The following is a 16,070-nucleotide window of genomic DNA, read 5'->3' as shown; positions in this document are numbered from 1 at the left end:
CAGGCTGGCAAAAGTTGAACTATTGCTACCCGTATAAGAATCCCTGCTGCTCACCACTTTAGTTGCAAGGCTAAAAATAAAAGTATAACTTCAAATCTTTTTGTTAAATACCAGTTTTGCTATGGTAGGGGAAAGTTATATGAAAATCAAAGGGTCCAATTATTGCCAGCAGTTGAAAAGCTGATAGAGGTCTGAAAATAAGAAATTTTGATTTTTAAGAATTTTTTTAAAAGATTTTTTTTTAAAATGATGTGTCAGTTATTTGATGTTATCAAAAATATTACTATAGCTTTAACCAGAAAATAAATGTTTTCATAGAATATAGGCTCTAGTTTACCACATTTAGCTTTGTTCTCATCATTCATCTCTTATCATCTCTTTCTGTGTTTTAAATTGATTTTGGGGTGTGAGTGGATGCAGAAAGAAGGAGAGAGCATGAATAGCCAGCTAGAGTCTTCCTGCCATAACTCTAGAAAAGTCTCTGCTAGTTGGTTTTGTTTTTCTTTTAATGTTCCTCTCAAATTCCTGTAGTTCTGACACCTGACATTTCCAAATGGGCTACACAACAATGTTAGTATTTTGGTGTGAAACCACCAAAGACATGAGCTGAACTCTTTGTCACGAACTTAACAAGTGACCTTAACCAAATCAAAATCTTTCAACTTCAGTACGAACAACAGGCTTAGTAGTGAACAGTGGCCAACCAGGTACCTGTGAGAAACCATGAAGCAGGAACTGAGCACAAGAACATGCCCCATCCTGCGGTTTCCAGCAACTGGTTTGCAGAAGCATTTCTGCCTCCAACCACAGACACAGAGCATAGCCACTGTAGTAAGTACAGTGGTCCCTCGGTTTAAGAACTTAATTCGTCCTGGAGGTCTGTTCTTAACCTGAAACTGTTCTTAACCTGAAGCACCACTTTAGCTAATGGGGCCTCCCGCTGCCGCCGTGCCGCCAGAGCACGATTTCTGTTCTCATCCTGAGGTAAAGTTCTTAACCCGAGGTACTATTTCTGGGTTAGCGGAGTCTGTAACCTGAAGCATCTGTAACCTGAAGCGTCTGTAACCCGAGGTACCACTGTAGTCACTGACAGTCATCGTCTCCATGAATTTGACGAATCCTCTTTTAGAGTACAGTGGTACCTCGGGTTATATATGCATCAGGTTACAGACTCCACTAACCCAGAAATATTACCTCGGGACAAGAACTTTGCTTCAGGATGAGAACAGAAATCATGCAGCGGCAGCAGAAGGCCCCATTAGCTAAAGTGCTTCAAGTTAAGAACTGTTTCAGGTTAAGTACGGACCTCCGGAACGAATTAAGTACTTAACCTGAGGTACCACTGTATTGCAAGTTAGTGGAGGTCATTGTGAGAAGGCTCAAGACAAGCAAGATAAATACAGTGGTACCTCTGGTTGCAAACGGGATCCGTTCCGGAGGCCCGTTTGCAACATGAAAAGAAAGCAATCCGCTGTGCCGCGTCTGCGCATGCGCGTGATGTCATTTTGCGCATCTGTGCATGTGCGAGCGGCAAAACCCGGAAGTAACCCTTTCCGGTACTTCCGGGTCACCGCAGGATGCAACTTGAAAAAATGTAACATGAAGCAAACGTAACAAGGTATGCCTATACTATTTTTTTACATAGATTTCTAAAATATTTAAGCAGCTTATATATGTCTTTCAATAAAATGAAAGATAAATAAATAACTGTGCAATCAAAATACATCCAAACCCAATTCCCATGGCCTTGCTAATAGTTTTCCAAACCTTAGGAAGCAATTGAGAAAGTGGTGACAAACTATCTGAATCACCCATAGCAGAGATCAGGCATAGGGAACATTGGATATGAGAACCAAATGCAGCCCTCCAAGTCTCTGTGTCTGGCTCTTTGGACATATCTCAGGCTTCATATCCTTCTCAGCCACACCCCTCTCCCAATGCCCCATCTCTTACTGACCTTGCTTACTCTTTCCCTCAAATACTTTTGCCTTGAACTGTGATAACGCCTCTTGTTTGCCTGGATGGAGTATGGATCGGTGAGGGAGATGCGGAACCCTCTACATGGCTCTACACAGCTAGAATGTAGCCTATGGCACAAAGATAGGGGTCACATCCATTGCTCTGTCCACTTTTGCTTCTGGCTTCCACTACTACTGGCCTGTGGCTCCCCAGAAGGTTGCCCCTGGATCCAGGCTTTGGGCTCCCCATCCCTGCTGTAGATTTTCTAGGTGAATCAAGAAGCAAAGCAGCAATGATGTTTCTTCCAGCTGAGTAGTATATGAAAAACCAACGCAGCAATAATGCACTGGGCATTCGTGAGAAATGACAAAAAGGAAATCAGCCATGCCGCTGCTATCTCTTGATCTATCAGCAGCGAGGCATGACCGACTGTGAAGTTCTGCCAGTACCAAGAGAATGGTGCTAAGCTGACTACACTAATTCCTTTCTAACAGGTCCCAAGAGATGCATAATGGGCAGCTGCTTTTCCTCCCTAGGCAGCTCTCATATATGCCTGAGAGCCACAGGGCTCAGTCCTGTCACCACTTGTCTTTAACATCCGAGTAAAACCTGCCCGGTATATTTAAGGTGATTTTGGCTTTGGCCAACAATATGTTGGGGATGTTCAACCAGTCAATGGAGACCAGTGCTCAAAAGTTTCATATTGCATGTTAAAAACCCACACGCGGAGTGGCGGGGAAGGGGAAATGGCTGCCGGCGCAGGAGGGAAGGAGCGGAGTCCCGAAGGAAGAGATGGGGAGGCCCGGCAGCTCTCAGTGTTGTGCCTGTGGGGGGAATAGGTTGGACGAAGAGGATGTGCCGTGGGACGGGGCGGGTGGGGAGAGGAGGTTTGCATTGGGCTGGGCTCGCAGCATCATGGAAAAGAAAATGAGTGACAGTGATGATGATGTCCCTCAGCTTTCATCTGAAGCCTTATCTGCTCTGCAAGAGTTCTATATTGAGCAACAGCAGAGAGAAGACATTAAGGCAACAGAAAGATTTGATAACAATTCTCTTGGCTCAATAGAAGAGAACTGGCAACTGAGCCAATTTTGGTATGATGCTGAAACTGCGCTCCATTTAGCTAACGAGGCTGCAAGAGCAGCTGGAAGCGGTGGCAGAATAGCATGTGTTAGTGCGCCCAGTGTTTATCAAAAATTAAAAGAACGGGACAACAAAGATTTTTCAACATGTTTATTGGAATATGACCAAAGATTTTCTGTGCATGGAGCTGAATATGTTTTCTACGATTACAACAATCCCTTGAACCTTCCGGCCAACCTCACAGCGCACAGTTTTGAAATTGTCATAGCAGATCCACCCTACCTGTCTGAAGAGTGTCTCAGAAAAACTGCAGAAACCATAAAATACTTGACTAAAGGAAAGGTTCTGCTTTGTACAGGTGCTGTTATGGAGGAATATGCTGCTAAGTATCTTGGTGTGAAGATGAGCAAGTTTATTCCAAAACATACTCGAAACCTAGCCAATGAATTTAGATGTTACGTGAACTATGATTCTGGACTAGATTCTGTTTCTTGACACTGCTCATAAAGAATTAACCAAATATTTCAGTCTGGGGTTTTTTCCTTCTCTGGAGGTGTGAACATTTGTAATTTGTTTTTGTTTTTAACATTCAGCAATATTTGTGCTAATAGGACAGAGGTGGTGATGAAAGGCGAGGGTTGAGCAAGTGGACATGGAACAGGTGCAATAACATTGGATAACCTTTCTCCCGCCAAAAGACTTCTTATACTCTGCCAACCCAACTGACAGGTCTTGCTCCCTTTCGTAAAAAATAAAAAAAATAAAAAAAAAACCCACACGCAACCCTTCCCACAAAAAAGAATTACCGGTAAATCCTTTTGGTGGTGACAGTTAAAGATCCCATGTCTTTGGAAGTGAAACTATGACACATCACCCAATGACAACACAGCTCCATAGATGTCATGCATTAAAACACCATCTTCTGTCTTCAAACAGCAAGGGGAGAAAACCACATTTTAATTTTGTTTCCATGGAGTTCTTTCCATTTTAGAGATGAGGAACTAGCATGCTGCTAAAAAAAACCCAACAGTGGTCGCACCCACTGTGGTTGAGGTAGGATTTCAATGATGGGCTTCCATTTCTAACAGCACCAGCCACTGTTCTTGCACCTTCTAACATGCTGGCATCGCATATTTGGAGCATTCACAACACAGATCCAAATAATTGCTGTGCATCCCAGGTGCATTTTTATCTAAAACTGACTTAACAGTGTAGCAACTTGCAAATCCAATCACTGTCTCCCACCCACCCATTCCCGTCAGACTTAATAATACCATTGTCAAACTTCCTGGGTGTTTGGGGATGCTTCTCTGCAACAGCACATATGCAGTTTTTGCATCGGAAGAAGATAAATCATAGATATCACCTGAAGTAATAATGAAGCAGATTTTTTCGCTTCTTGTAGTTAGTTCACTTGACTCACCTAGTAGCATACGTAGAGAGATGCAAACTGTCCAGTGAGAATTTCACTGGCTGCATTAAAATATACAAATCACCTTGGTGAACTGCATTGTGCCACAGGTCAGTTCACAGTTGAGTCACTTCACAATTGGGTCAGAAGATCAAAACTGTGGCACATTGTGCCCATGTGGTCCAGATCACTCTCAGTGCCAGGTAGGGGTGCCAACTTGAATAAGATATTTTTGGGGGGTGAGGTAAGCCCCGCCCTGCATAATTGATCACATGACATTGTGCATGCACACCATTTGAATGGCAATGCCCATCAACTTTGAGGGCCCCTCTCAAATATTTTATTGGGACAGCTGAAGCCCCATTGGTCCCTAGGAGTTGGCTCCTATAGTGCCAAGTGGCCTTGGACCATGCCATTCTTCATTTGAGAGTCTCAAGCTGTATTTCTGTCATGGTTCACACTTCCTGATGCACCAATAGTGTAACAACAGAAGTTGCAGCAAAAAAAACCCCTTGTTTCACTTGATTGCCTTGCAGGTTTCTATGGCACACTTTCTTCACTCCTCTCTGTTTATAGCATTCTGAGTAATCTAATCTGTTCTGGGTGTTCAAAGATGCCGTCTCAGTGCAGGAGGTTTGGGTAGGTGGTCTTAAGGTAGACTCTAACCTTACAATTGCATGCTTAATTGATCTGTCGTGCTACAAGTTTATGAAACTCAAAGGAAAGGGGGGAGGTGAGCTGCTTAAACTATGTAATTCTGTCCCCAAGCAACTAGCTCCATGCAGTGAAATAATTCTGGATTCACAATATGAGTCTTGTAAACCACAATTACATTTAACAGCTCTATAATAAATTTACATTAGCGTAATAATTAGATTTTATTTTGCTCCCGAGCCTGGCCTTGAAATACACAAATACAAAGATCCATTTATTTAAACATCTGCCTGCCCTGAATAGATATCATTTGCAGTAATAAAGATGGGATAATGCATAAGAAACATAATCAACATACATAACAAAGCACTAAAATCTATCTCATCCAATAAGTTATTAGTGCCAACAAGAGACACATTTGACAGAAAATGTCTACTTTCCCCTAAAGATCCTCCTTAACTTTTGTAATTAAAGTTTTTTTAAAAAAGTCAATCTCTTTATCTTTCTAGCATATCAACCTAACATTTTTTCTGATGGAATTCCAATGAAATCCATCAGAAATGAAGCTGCCTTATAGTCTATGGCCACATAATGAAGAAAGGCATTCAGATATGATAAAGGACTATAATGGGAGGTGGTTTCTATTCCTCATCAGTCTCAATTCCATTTGCAAGGAGTGTGGTATGCTAACCACTAGACCTCCCCTGTCTAAAGATGGTGACAGCAGCCACGAAATCAAAAGACGCCTGCTTCTTGGGAGAAAAGCAATGACAAACCTAGACAGCATCTTAAAAAGCGGAGACATGACCTTGTCAACAAAGGTCCGTATAGTTAAAGCTATGGCTTTCCCAGTAGTGATGTATGGAAGTAAGATCTGGACCATAAAGAAGGCTGATTGCCGAAGAATTGATGCTTTTGAATTATGGTGCTGGAGGAGACACTTGAGAGTCCCATGGACTGCAAGAAGATCAAACCTATCAATTCTGAAGGAAATCAGCCCTGAGTGCTCACTGGAAGGACAGATCGTGAAGCTGCGGCTCCAATACTTTGGCCACTTCATGAGAAGAGAAGACTCCCTGGAAAAGACACTGACGTTGGGAAAGATGGAGGGCACAAGGAGAAGGGGACGACAGAGGACGAGATGGTTGGACAGCGTTCTCGAAGCTACCAGCATGACCAAACTGCGGGAAGCAGTGGAAGACAGCAGTGCTCTGGTCCATGGGGTCACGAAGAGTCAGACATGACTAAACAACAACAACGTAAGAACATAGCAAGACTCTGCTGAATCAGGCCAATGGCCCATCCGGGCTAGTAGATTCTTTTCACAGTGGCCAACCAGATGCCTGTGGAAAACCCACAAGATGGACTTGAAAACCCATTCACCCTCTTCCTTGTAGCACCCTGGGCCCCTGAGAGTGGTGGGACATTCCTAAGCAGAACGGAAGGGGGAAATTGCCTCCCTTCCTCCTTCATAAGAAGATGCTTTCCGTAGGTTGTCTCAGACATTTATGCCTTTCAATAATTACCTTTCGGGTGGACCCCACTTATCTTACAGGAGGGATTCACCAGCAACTTAACCTTCATTGGTCATGCAATTGCCTCCTTTTCATCCAGGTTTTGATCCCATCGTTCATGGCAGATGTGGTCTCTGCTTGCCAGGCACTTTTGATCACATAGCAATGGCATGTGGTTTATTTACTTTTTAAGTTTTAACTTAATAGGATACTGTGAAAGGACAAAGGAAGTCAAAAAGGCTTCAAGAAGGGCCAGTATTTTAGCCAAATCTGAAGGCGGGACTTCATATTGCACACAATACTGTAGAGTATTTTTTGTATTTTTTGCCCTGAAGGGCGCACCGGCCCATAGGGCGCACCTAGTTTTTTTGGGTGGAAATAAAGAGAAAATAATTTATTTTTTCCCCCAGGCATGGGGCTGGGGAAGCCCAAGCTTCTCCCGACCCCAGCCCCCAGAACAGACTGCTATCTGCAAGCCTTGGGAGCCAGGCTGGAACTCCCGTGGGCTCCCAAGGCTTGCGGATAGCTTCCTGAAGCCTGGAGAGTGAGAGGAGTCGGTGTGCACCGACTCCTCTCACTCTCCAGGCTTCAGCGAAAGCCTGCATTCGCCCCATAGGACACACACACATTTCCCCTTCATTTTTGGAGGGGAAAAAGTGCGTCCTATAGGGCAAAAAATACGGTATTAATGATTTGATAGAAGTTAAACCTTCCAAATTCATTTAAAAAGAGGAGATAAGTTCCCGTAATGTTAATAGTTGTGTAGAAAGGGGATTTTCAGTAGTTACCAAATCATTAAAAATAAATACTGGCTACCTATTATATAGGGACGCAGGTGGCACTGTGGGTTAAACCAGAGAGCCTAGGACTTGCCGATCAGAAGGTCGGCAGTTCGAATCACCGCAACAGGGTGAGCTCCCATTGCTCAGTCCCTGCTCCTGCCCACTTAGCAGTTCAAAAGTCTGTCAAAGTGCAAGTAGATAAATAGGTACCGCTCCGGTGGGAAGGTAAACGGCGTTTCCATGTGCTGCTCTGGTTCGCCAGAAGTGTCTTAGTCATGCTGGCCATATGACCCGGAAGCTGTACGCTGGCTCCCTCAGCCAATAAAGCGAGATGAGCGCCGCAACCCCAGAGTCGGTCACGACTATACCTAATGTTCAGGGGTCCCTTTAGCTTTACTTTAAAACCATTCCAAACAGACAAGAACTGCATAAATTCAGCAAAAGAGGTGGGTCCCACAAAACACCTTGATTATCAAAGAATGAGAGGCTAGCACCAAAAATAACCACCCTCTCCTGGTTCCCCTCTGCAGATCTTAACACCTGAAAAAGTCAGAAGCAATTCTACAAGCAGGCAGTACTCTCAGACCTGCCTTTGCACTTTAGTCTTTCTACCAGCAAGGAAATAAGCATCCCTGTGGCTCATGCTATATGCTAATAGACTTGCAGCACAACAATCCTATGCATGTTTACTCAGAAGAAAGTCTTGCTGTGTTCAGCAGGGCTTACTTCCAGGTGTACACTTACAGGACTGAAGCATCTGAAAAATCTAATAAGGAGGTCTGCTTGGCAGACACAAAATTTATTAATGAGTAACTCTCCAATACAGATTTTATCTGATTTATCTTGCAAGACACTTAGAAAAGCATAGGCTTTGGAAATGGCTTACAAGTGAGTTACAGCATTTACATATTAATTATAGATGGAGATTTCCAATTAAGTTGGTGGACTTTTTTAAAAAGGTACTACGGCTTCATGCAGATTCCTGAAGAGGACAATTGCTTTGGGAACAGTTAAAAGAAGCTGGAACAATAGATAAGCGAGATGGTTCTTAAGTTTTTAATTTGTCTGGTAATTCAGATAAAACCGTAATGGGTTATTAGAATGATGAGGCCTTAAGAATAATTATGCTTTTGACAGTTGTTAGAAATTGGGATTGTTTGTTTTTGATTAAACTATACAATTGATATGTCTGATGTTGGAAAGTGTATTAGCTGGTGTTCTTTTCCACTTTGGTCTTGGCTTGGTAGAGTAAATGCAAATACTATTATCAAATGTAAGTAAAATGTAAGTAAAATAAATACTTATTTCTACTACGCCCAGGTTATCATAATTTTCCGGGGGGGGGGGGCATGATAAAGTTCTTACAGCTTTCAAGTTCCACTTGGAGCTTTTGATTTACTCAAATTAACACGCCTATCACCTTTTAAATGTATCTGTGGGAAGGGGGTGGACATTGTTTTGTTGTTTTGGTTTAATTATTTACTTGTGTCTTATCTTGTATTTTATTCTGTGAACCGTCTGGGATCTCTTGATGAAAGGCGGTATATAAATATAAGAAATAATAAATAAATAATTATAATAATAATACTCCTGCAGTTCATAAGCTACCTCAGCTACTAGGGCATGCGTGTGATTCTCATCCTCCAAATCAGGGACCGTGTGCTGTCAAGTTGGGGCTGGCTCATAACAGATTCCAGCCTAACTTCAACAGAATAGCTACTGCCAAACATTAATTAGGATAAGAACAATATGAGGTGATGACTAAGAGATGAGAGGCTGTAGCCAGTTTGTTCGATCTTTACTCTTTAGTAGCATTTCAGTCACAGTTGCATTTAAAAAGAAAAAGAATGCAAGCGGGAACAGAAAATAGTCAAGAAAGAACTAAGCGAAAAGTCCAAGACTTGGGAATGAATACAGAAAGGAGTGTGTCAGGACAGCAATGAGCTGTGGTATGTAAATACACTTAAGGCAAGGGGAGAAAATGTTCTGGAGCTGCTCCAGTGGTGCCAACCATTTGCACAGTTTGCCAAGATTAATCTTTGGGTTGCTACTTCAGGGCACGGGGGGGGGGGGGGATAGCTGCAATGGCATAAGGCAGGCTGCAATTGTTCAAAGGAAGGGCACCATAAAGCAATTGTAATACTAGAGCACAGGGCCATGAATGTTGGAATATTCGGGACTGAAATATACTCGGAGTAGAGTGTGGATTTCATGCTCTTTATTCAGCTCATAGTAAAAACAAAAACAAATTTTTTCCCCCCCAGTAGCACCTTAAAGACCAACTGAGTTAGTTCTTGGTATGAGCTTTCGTGTGCATGCACACTTCTTCAGATACACATGTGTATCTGAAGAAGTGTGCATGCACACGAAAGCTCATAGCAAGAACTAACTCAGTTGGTCTTTAAGGTGCTACTGGAAAATTTTTTTTTTATTTTTTTTGACTATGGCAGACCAACACGGCTACCTATCTGTAACCAGCTCATAGTAGTGAGGAATGAAAGTTCCCCCACAATATCTACTTTATATACATTATTTACACAATGGGCTGCATGTGATTGGCTAATTCCGGGATTCTCCTGTAGGCCAATCAGGTTGCAGATTCACTTCCTCCTGGAGCTGGGTTGGGTGGCTCCTGCGGACCAATCATACTGCTGCATTGTTCTAGGACCAATCAGACTGCTGCATTCTGAATCCTATTGTTTTAGGACCTGACTGCTGCATTTTGGATCCTATTCAACTCAGTACATAACACCGACAGACCAAAGGAAGTACTTATTTATCCAGCACATAGTTAAAACTGTGGGATTTGCTCACACACGTGATGTAGTGATGGCCAAGTTGGGTGGCTTTAAAAAAGGATTAGACAAGTTCATGGAGAAGACTACCAAGGACATGATGGCTACAGTATGTCTGTGTGCCTTCCTCTCCAAAGAGCAAATCTGGTTCAGATTTCCTTGTAGATACCCAGCTTCACCACCTACAACATTTTAAATATATTGAAATGTAATGGTGGCAAAGGGTGATCATCGATAGTGATGATTCTCCTGAAAAGTTTACATCAAGCAAAGTAAGTTTGGAACTATGATATTTGCAGCTTGCCAGCTTGTGCTTCTTTATCAGCTGCTTTTATTTATTTCCATGACACAGTTCCACAAATGATTGAGGAAGGAAAATGGATTTTGAAAGCTCCCCATTGCCAAGATGTAGATCTTCTGGACATGCTGAGGAACTGGCTGTGCAGCCCTGTCCCTCCATCTCACATTACAAATCACTCAACACCAGCATCAATCAACAGCCACATCGCATTCATCAGCTATCACCACAGACAGACAGAATTGGCTTTCATATCAGGTATATAGGAAGGGTTTTTAAAGTACAAAGGCTTGTGTCATCATTATTATCATACTACTTTTACACTCATTTCCAAAGCTGCAACTGTTTTTGCTGAATCCCATCAGTAATACAATTGGTAACTTTGGCCTGCTCTACATGTGCAGCAAACATGAGATGCCCAGAGGTGAGAGAACAATTTTGGGATGCAGAAGAAGCATCACATGTTGAATTCTTTTCTGCAATAAGAAAAATCCCCTGCAAATAGATAGCCAGTATAACAGGCTTACCCTTTATTCCTGAAATAACAGGATTTTTGTTTTGCTTACACTTACAGAGAGTTATATTTTCAAATACGGGTTGCATTCAAAAATGGCATCCTCACCTGCAATCAAGTTACAGTCCATCACTTTGGGATTCTACCACATTCTGCAATGTGTGCAGCCCAGGCCTATTATGATGGCAGGAAACAAACTCTTCTAAAGTTATCTCTAGGACAGAAACTCCAGCCCAGTTCAGTGCATTTGAGCAGGATTCTGGAACGTGAGCATGAGAATTCTTTGTGCAACAGCTAAAGGGCTTTTCAGGGATGGAGGTGGCGCTGTGGGCTAAAGCCTCAGCGCCTAGGACTTGCCGATCAAAAGGTCGGCGGTTCGAATCCCTGCGGCGGGGTGCGCTCCCGCTGCTCGGTCCCAGCGCCTGCCAACCTAGCAGTTCGAAAGCACCTCCGGGTGCAAGTAGATAAATAGGGACCGCTTACCAGCGGGAAGGTAAACGGCGTTTCCGTGTGCGGCTCTGGCTCGCCAGAGCAGCGATGTCACGCTGGCCACGTGACCCGGAAGTGTCTCCGGACAGTGCTGGCCCCTGGCCTCTTAAGTGAGATGGGCGCACAACCCCAGAGTCTGTCAAGACTGGCCCGTACGGGCAGGGGTACCTTTACCTTTACCTTAAAGGGCTTTTCAGATGTATACAGCTGGGGATACATGACATGATGTACTGTGGGAACCATGATGGCAGGGAGTGGAGGTACATATTCTTCTGCTCCCTTTATTTGATTCACCTGCCTCTTCCAGAAGGCAATAGACCTCCATGGAGATAACTTTAAGCCTGACCCAGCACTCCACCAAGTCTCCAATGAGCCTCAAACAGTTCAGGTACGTCTGGCTGCAGAAGGTACCAGTAAGAGTCATCTCCATCAGGCTGTTGTTCATGGAGGGTATCTTCCTTACATATACAAATAATACTATACAAGTAAAAAAATTTAGCCCAATCACAGAAATCACAGCGGGTGTAATTGAGCATAAAATTAGCATTAATGGGGATGACCGGATGCTTGATAGATAACTTCTAACAATTAGCTTCTAATGGCTGAATGATATTACACTATAAATAAGAAGCATTTCTGTAGCTTTCATCCCAGTAATTTTTTTATTAGGATTGTCACTCAAATAAATCTTAGTTGATTTCAGCATATGAATTGTAGTCAATTAATCCATTAGCTGAGTTTGCTTAAATCTGCATAGGAGTTAAAAGTAGTAGTTCTGAAGCCTGAGGCATACTCTGTTACAGCAGGAGAAGCAGAAGAAGAGAGTATTTCATTCTGTATGTGGGAGAAGGAGTGGGGAGATTCCTGTTAAGGTGACGTTTGCCATCAGCAGTTTCTACCAGAACTTACATTTAAAAATAATACGTTTAAAACATTCTGCCAGATTATCGGGATATTTTTTCGTTGATTAAAAGGTAAAAGGACCCCTGACCATAGGTCTAGTAGCGGACACCTCTGGGGGTTGTGGCGCTCATCTCGCTTTATTGGCTGAGGGACCCGGCGTACAGCTTCTGGGTCATGTGGCCAGCATGACTAAGCCGCTTCTCACGAAACCAGAACAGCGCATGGAAACGCCGTTTACCTTCCCGTCGGCGCGGTACCTATTTATCTACTTGCACTTTGATGTGCTTTCAAACTGCTAGGTTGGCAGGAGCAGGGACCGAGCAACGGGAGCTCACCCCATCACGGGGATTCGAACCGCCGACCTTCTGATTGGCAAGTCCTAGGCTCTGTGGTTTAACCCACAGTGCCAATCCCTTTTCGTTGATTAAAAGCTGCTTAATTTGTTAAATGTCTGCCTGGTGCTGACATTGAATATGCAGGCATGTGGGCTCCAGGGGCGGAGATTACAGCTGCTTTGCTCCTCCCTGGTCCTTTTAGAGTAGCATAGCAGCTAAGCCAAGGTTTGGCTTAGTCAGTGCATTTTCCGAATCTGAGCTCATGGTTAAGCTCTCTCCTCCTTAACCATGAGGTGCAGACAAGATCTGCTGGCTTAGCTACCACGCTGTACAGACCTAAAAGGTTTTTGTTGTTTTGATTGCTATTTCTGCTTTAGTTGTGATAATTGTTGTTGAGCTGATTTTATTTCATGCTGTTATTTTAAATATCGCGAGCCACCTGGAAACCTATACAATGGTACCTCAGTATAAGAACTTAATTTGTTCTGGAGGTCCGTTCTTAACCTGAAACTGTTCTTAACCTGAAGCAGCACTTTAGCTAATGGGGCCTCCCGCTGCTGCCGCACTGCCGCACGATTTCTGTTCTCCTCCTGAAGCAAAGTTCTTAACCCGAGGTACTATTTCTGGGTTAGCAGCGTCTGTAACCAGAAGCATCTGTAACCTGAGGCACCACTGTAGTGGAAATACACTAAACAGATAAATATATTTCCCACATGCAAAGTGCAGATTCTAGAGAATCTGAAAGGATATTGACAGATACCCAAGAAACTTATGATATTTGGGGAAAGATGCTGCTTCACTGTGAGTAACCCATATTGTCCAAAATTTGGCAGTCTGTTCAGAGAACACAGTGGAAAGGTTCATTTACTTTCCAATGTGCTGGCGAGTGGATTGTTTTATATTAGGATGAGTAGTGACAAAGGCTGGAATGGCGTTGGCACCAGTGTGCGATGGCTGATGACCAAGAGCAAGGGACGGTCCAGGGGAAGACAGAGTGCAGCCATCAGAGGAGGAAACCCCTAACGAAGGAAATGCAAACCAGAATACTAATTAACAGCACAGGGTGGATGCAGGAGGCAAACTGAGATTCTCTCGTCTCCCCACCCCAGCCAGCCATATGACAGTGCTGCTTTGTGGAACAGAACAATAGGTACATTATACAAACCTATAATTATCTCAAGAAGAGTGATAGCTAATTCAAGGCATTACATGAACGCTGTAATATTGGATACAGTCCCACAAGAGGCAAAGAGGGAAAGGGGGAGAGGGAGAAGAGAGAGTCTTTAAGCAAAGACTGAAAACTGCCTAGCGCAAAACATCAAAGAGGATATTTCATGGTCTCTTCCTGTTTGTTTGGATGCTCCCTGCAACCCCACTCTCTGCCTTCACTTAATGATTTAAAACACAGTTCCTTCATTCATGTGTTTCTTGGCCACATCAGGCCCTAATCAGTTCCAGTTAAAGAACATCCTCTCTCGTTTTTTCTGGGTAACAGCATGGATTGCGGGGATAACAGAGCTCAGCTCCCCTTGCCATGCCCATGTAGGGTGGAAATGTCAAGGTAATGCACTGTAATTTGTTAAACAGCCTGGGAAACTTGCAGACAACAGAAGGCAGAGGGGACGGTCGAAAGAATCAAAATGCCAGAGATTTAGAGGATTACATGATGTACACAGGAATTGTCAAGCTAGAGTTAGCAACTATTTCTGCACCTCCAGCCTCATCCCTATCAGATGGTAACACCCAAAAATCGAGGATGAGATTGGTGACGGAGAAGAAGGGCAGAACGTTGAGACCTATCCAAAACAAACAAAAAAGAGTTTGCTACTTAACATATTAAGCAACTGTGCACAACAGTTTATAAAGAGATTAAGAAGGTTCTCTAACACAGAGCTGGACAGATGGCTTATTCTCTTAGTAGCAAATGCTTATTGCCTCATTATAATTTACCACAAGAACCCGTCTCATTCTCAGTGACATTCTAATTAGGAACATAGGAAGCTGCCTTATCCCAAGTCATTGGTTGATCTTCCTCAGTATTCTGACTGTGGCAGCAGGACTTCAGACTCTATGTATGTATCTAGAAAAACCTTGGGGCAAAAGCCTTATGGGTAAGTTAAAAAGGTAAAGGGATCCCTGACCATTGGGTCCAGTCGTGGCCAACTCTGGGGTTGCGGCGCTCTATCTCGCTTTATTGGCCGAGGGAGCTGGCGTACAGCTTCCGGGTCATGTGGCCAGCATGACTAAGCCACTTCTGGCGAACCTGAGCAGCACACGGAAACGTCGTTTACCTTCCCACCAGAGTGATACCTATTTATCTACTTGCACTTTGACGTGCTTTTGAATTGCTAGCTTGGCAGGAGCAGGGACCGAGCAACGGGAGCTCACCCCGTTGCGAGGATTCGAACCGCCGCCCTTCTGATCGGCAAGTCCTAGGCTCTGTGGTTTAACCCACAGAGCCACCCGTGTCCCTCTATGGGTAAACTAAGCATACATAAATCCCATTGAAATGAATGGGGCTTGACCATGCATTTGTTGCTTTTTGGCAGACTGAACTCTATTTTCCATCGTCCAAACCTCCTGAATTCATTCAGTCTTCCTCACATGATGCGTAGCACATTAAGTAATTCTATCCAAACAGCATTTCCTTTTTTTAAAAAAAAAAACTTACCATTTTATTCAGTTTCATAAAACCTCACGTTTACAAAGGTTAATGAAAAAAATGAAAAGTATTAATTTACATCATGTGAAGCATTTGCTTTGTTATGCCAGTATTCAAGAAATATTCCCCAGTTCTGCCTAAACATTGTAAGTTTCCACCTTTCTTCTTTCACTCTCAAATAACTTGTAAGCTTTGCCATAATGGTGTAATTGCAGAATTTAGAGCATTTCCATTCATTCAAATGCCAGTTGCCAGGGATGATGGGAGTTGCAGTCCAACAACATTGGGAGAGCTACGGGTTTCCTGCCACGTCTGCATTGTATTCTTAAGAGTTAGCAGCATGATTGAAAGCTATAGAAAATAAGGGCTCTATCCCAACGTTTTGCATCACCAGATAAAGTGCAGTACTAAAGCAATAAACCGGCAACCAGGGAGAGGCTGACATAAGAGCAATTGTAACCAGCCATCAGGACCGGGCTACCACAGAGTGGCAGAGTCCTGTGGCGGTCCCTCCCCCCCCCCCCGGGCCCAAGGCTTTTGTGGGGGCAGGCAGCAGCAGGGAGGAGGCACCTTCCTGTTTTGCCTCAGGCGGCAAAATAGGATAGGCTGCCCCTGCCAGCCATGGTTATGAAATTCCCAGTCCCGTGTTACTTTTAAAAGTGCTACAAGAC

At 43.5% G+C, this 16,070-nt stretch overlaps 1 protein-coding gene and 1 pseudogene across 3 annotated transcripts in view; one reads left to right on the top strand and one right to left on the bottom strand.

The window, feature by feature from the left end:
* Positions 1-16,070, bottom strand: part of DPF3 (double PHD fingers 3) — a 186,281-nt gene that overhangs the window by 98,755 nt on the left and 71,456 nt on the right. The gene's annotated exons all lie outside the window — the stretch shown is intronic.
* Positions 2,693-3,562, top strand: LOC309365325 (EEF1A lysine methyltransferase 1 pseudogene; annotated as a pseudogene). Its single transcript has one exon. The product of its transcript is annotated as an EEF1A lysine methyltransferase 1 pseudogene (transcript).

The sequence above is a fragment of the Podarcis melisellensis genome (genome assembly GCF_964234715.1).
Source record: "Podarcis melisellensis genome assembly, chromosome: 1".
Classification (NCBI taxonomy): domain Eukaryota; kingdom Metazoa; phylum Chordata; class Lepidosauria; order Squamata; family Lacertidae; genus Podarcis; species Podarcis melisellensis.
This window is presented reverse-complemented; position numbering and strand designations above follow the sequence as displayed.